Raw genomic sequence first — 5030 nt, forward strand, 5'->3', positions numbered from 1 at the left:
TGACAAAATGTCAAAAACTGCAAAAAGTGTGCGTTGAGTGTTGAAAATTAATAAAGAGACTAAAACGGAGTACGGGCGAAGCTCCACGATAAATCGAGGCAAGGGAAAGGAGAAGGATAGAAGAATCAGACGAAAGGAGCAGGCTAGAAGAATTAGACAAAAGGAACGAAAAGGAATTCTTTAAGAAGTTTAGTAAAAATAGAATAAGTAAAAATAGAATAAGTAAAAATGGAATAATTAAGAAAGTTCTAGAGTCCTTTGAAAATGCTGAATACACTGAGAAAAACGAAGGAGGCTACGGCTAACGCAGAAAGGACAAAACTTAGAAGATTAGAGGCAAATAATTTAGATGTATGCAATAGCAACAAAACAGTAATTACTTCCTCTAAAAACGACATAGAAGTCAGAGAAAATATAACAGATAGTTAAAAAAATAAAAAAAGATCTTTAGAAATAAAAGAACCTAAAAATATAATACAAAACCTAAAAGAACTGAAAAGTGTAGAGACAAATGTAACTCATTTATCCGTAAAGATGCAGCTCTACCAATTAAAGATAAAACCTAAAGAGAAAATTTCCGATTTTAGCGAAAAATTTGATTCTATAATAAGAACATATAAAAATTGCGTAGGGGATGTGCCCTTAATGGAATAAGAAAATATATCAGCATTTTATCTAGAGGTTTCTATAGTTGCACCAGAACTGCGCTCAGCTTATCTTATTAAAAGGCAATCAGAGAATAAAGAGATGAATAAAGAGGAAACTGAAACTTTTTTATCTTAGTTAGAGGCGGAAAAGACTGTAGAGAAGAAGGTTTAGGAGGACACAGATTGCCCAATTGCCCCCTGATCTCATTTAAGCTGGGGTTTTATTATTAAAGCCAACAAAATCACAGACCGCAAGGGTAATAACTGCCTTCAGGTTGGATCTGAATAATGTAGAGGTAAAGAAGGAGGAAAAGATGCAAGGTATGTAAATAGAATTAATACATCTAGAGGCGGAATACAGAAATGTAGAAGTAATAATAGAGGTAACTTTAGAGGGAGCACAAGGGGAAACTTAGAAGAAATATTTAGAGGTAACTTTAGAGGAAATAACAAATATAATAAGTCGGACTAAGTAAAAACAAATAAACAGAAACACGTTAGCAAATGCAGAAGCAAACAAGAGGGCTAAACAGAGCTCAACCAGAATATACAATGGAACAATATAGAAGATATAGTAGCATCAACACTTAGTAATACTAGATATAAAGATAATTCAGAAGAATTACAAAAATTTTAAAACAAAAATAAAATTATTTTCATTGCCAATTCGGGCGCAACCGAGCACTTTATAAATAAGAATTTAATTTTAAGCGATTTAAAAACATATACAAGACAATCAATCAAAAGCGACTATACAAATAAGTCAGCGATTAATGAAAGCACGGAAAGGGAGAGTTATTCTATTATACAAACATCACAGAAGGGAAAACAATAAAACTAACACACGCTATAGCTGCGAAAGACATAGCAGAAAACCTCATTTCACTTAGAAGTTTTGCAGGTTCGGGGTTAGGAATCTATTTAGACAACTAACAACTTAAAGTATTCAACAAAGATTGAAAAGATATGCTTTGAGAAGAGGGTTATGAGAAACCAAAGTGGATATAAGATTTAATTGCCACAAAAATAAACAACGGAGAAGGAAAATCTAAATACGAAAATTTTAATTGTAAAGCGCAATTAGTAAATAACGTGAGCGCGGAACCACCGGAATAATCTCAGACACACCAAAAAACAATTAGAGCGTTGATACCGGAAGGAGTAGAAAGGGGACATAACAAATTAGAGACAGAAAAAGATGTGTCTGGCATTTAAAGAGAAAAAGGATGATGTTCGTAAAGGGAAGAAAATAAGATAGTATAACGGGGTTGCTCCAGCCAATTTTGAAGAAGCCCGTCACTGAGAAAGAGTTTTAAAATTCCTTTTTCTCGCTTAATTCATTCAAAAGGTTCAACTATCAAACTCCTATTAAATGATGTCCATTAACTATGTTACGTCCCGAGAAGGCGAGGGTAGTTTATTTATGGGATAGGTAAGGGAGGTTAAAGGGCTGATTAAGTCAGGATGATAAAGCCTGATTGTTATTTAATGTGGGATCGTTGTCATTTGTCAATCCTACGGGTATTGCTTGTTATTTAAAACTCAAAAACACGACAATTTTCACAAGTTATGAGTGTATTTATTGGAATATAAGAACATAAAATTAGTTTACAGTGGAATAATTATAAAAACTTACGCTACCTTTCAGTCTTGAAAGGGCAATAGAAGATTTGTAGTGTCAATGATATCCCCGATGATTTGTAGAATATCGACGGAATTCTACCGGGTGTCTTTAGTTGATACACACGAAATATTCGGAAATCAGCGTATACGACGACCGAAAGCCTAAGGGACTTAGTTTTACGCTTAACACATGCAATCAGTAATACTTATAGTTTTTTATTTTATAGGTGCGAATAAAATAGAATGAGACATACTAAAGCAGCAGAATTGTAGAAATAAAAGTTTGAAGATGTGGGAAGAATGAAATGGCTTTTCCTATCCCCCCTCCTTAAATTTTGTCATCGTCCTCCATGAAAAATTAAAATGGCTGGTTGTTAGTCTTCCTGCTGCTACATGTAGCGTTGACGATTAACGAAGACAAGCATTTTAATTTTGTGTTATCGTCGTTTGAAGCATTTATGACTTTTCGGCCTATTTTTCTTCCACAATATATTTTCAATATTATTATCATTATTGTGAAGGTCAATGATGTCCGAAATATAGTATTATTTTTTCTTTTGTAGTATTGTTGGTTTTCTTTCGGGCCTAGTGGTTGCCTTTTGATTTCTTCCAATGGCTTTCCAGTTCCTAATCGAAATTTATATATTTGTTCTTCTCCTCCTCCTCTTTTCAGCATTTTGTCAGAAGGCGGCTGTCTCGCAGCTGATGTTCTCTAGTCACTGTAGGCGCTTGTATCTAACACTAATAGAAAATTATATCTAGTTTTTAGTTAGTTTATTAGTTATTGGTATTAATTATAGTAATTCTGATCTCAATTACTTCTTTTCTTGGCCTATCTAATAAATTCTCTCATTACAGCATATAGAACTTCTTAGGTCAAATTCCTAACTCACGCCTTTTTTTATCAACAATAGTTTTCTTTTAAGGATTCTGAAATGTCGATGTAATCTTTATCCATATTATGGAATTTGTCACTGATGATAGTTTGTAAAGGCACAATTTGAAAATGGTAGGATTTCTAAGGAGAGGAGTCAGTTAATTCGTAGAAAATTAGATTCTGCGGGTCTTCTTCAATTGCAATACAAATGTAGCTTCCGACTGGTTTTGAATTAAAGGCGGTCCTCTGACGGTGAAATTTTTATCAAAATAGGATTAAATTGCAGCCATAATGTACGATGAAGTGGTTGCCATTTTATTCTCCTTATAGGCGTTCCTCCTGTTATCTAGGTGGAACCTGATTATGAGAGGATTTATTTTCATATAAGAGGCGGCCATGATGAACTGATTTATTCATAATATGAAGATTAATGTACAGCTTTCCTTGGAATAAAATTGGAGATTCTTCTCTCTCTGATGGAAACAGCCTTAAGGAGTCCAATTATTAGGATGGCCCAGCACAATACCTTGTTGATAAATATTTGTCTCTGCACGTTTGGTGAAGAATTGTGACTGGAAAAGTTTTAGAAATCTATTTTTCGTCTTCCTTCCCTGCTTTGTTCGTTATCCCTGATCAAAACGTAGAAAGTGTTATCTTCGTCATTTTATTACGGTCCATCAAAACACAAGTGCAAACTTGGTAGTATAGACATCTGACCGAGGGATTACATTTCCTGATTTTCTTAAGAAATTCGCAACTTACTGATTATAGGGAAATTTCATCAAGCTTGCTTGATCACATGTATCTTTTGGCACATCCCAGAGTCTAAATTAAAGCATGTCTTATTGTTTTATAATTTCTTTGTTGTTTCATTTAATTTAGTATGAGAGTTTTTACTTTTGATTACTACTCTCACCTCTATACACATGTACTATCGTATATTAAAAGTTGTTAGAATGATAATATGAAGGCTAAAGTGATACTTTCAATTTTTGTGTTTATAATCTCTTTCCTCTGATTAAAATTGTATTTTCATTCGAGAATATTTAAAAGATTGAGCTTGTCTTTCTGCCAGTACCCATTTAGGTTGAGTTTTTTTGCTGCATAGTTTTGTGCTAAACATCAAAATTACTATAATTAGCGAAGTCCTGTCCTTAAGACATCCATTCTTATTGACTTTGATGTTTTTGAATTTCATTACTTTTTCGACAGTTTTTGCTTGAGTCCCATTGTTGAGTATCAGGAAACTATTTCTGCAAAATAGTAGTCCGTATTTAATCCTGAAATATGTCTTTTATTAATTCAAAGAACCAAACTCCTTAAATGCATCATTTAAAAATTTTGTTAGCATTCAAGAAATTAATTTTCTTCTTCATCACCTCTACTTCTGATATCGTACATATCTTAGCCTCTCGTGCTTGCTCATACATGAGTAGCCTATACAGTTTAGTGGACCCTGGAGTTTCATTTTTCGAAATTTTTATCGGTTCAGCACATTCTGAACAGTTTTCATATTCGAGTTTGCAACAGATTGTGTGCATGCAAAATAGTACCATTGGCATCATGAATATACCTGCATCAGATTTTTCTTTTTAAATAAATTTCTGAATATACCGACTCTGGTAAGATGCATCATCACAACTACATTTAAGGAGACGTTTTATTGTAACGATCTTTTTTTTACCAAATCAAGCGTCACAATATTCGGGATTTGTAACATACGCCTCACTGTGTGATCACACAATTTTTTAAATCCACTTTAATACCAGACCGTTATTTTCATGCTACGAGGGTAGTTCAATAAGTCCTTAGAATGAAGTATAAAAACAATTTTTTTGGGGTAAATTTTTTTTTATTTTTCAACATAATCTCCTTGGAGCTCT

The sequence above is a fragment of the Belonocnema kinseyi genome, chromosome 4, assembly GCF_010883055.1.
Source record: "Belonocnema kinseyi isolate 2016_QV_RU_SX_M_011 chromosome 4, B_treatae_v1, whole genome shotgun sequence".
Classification (NCBI taxonomy): Eukaryota; Metazoa; Arthropoda; class Insecta; order Hymenoptera; family Cynipidae; genus Belonocnema; species Belonocnema kinseyi.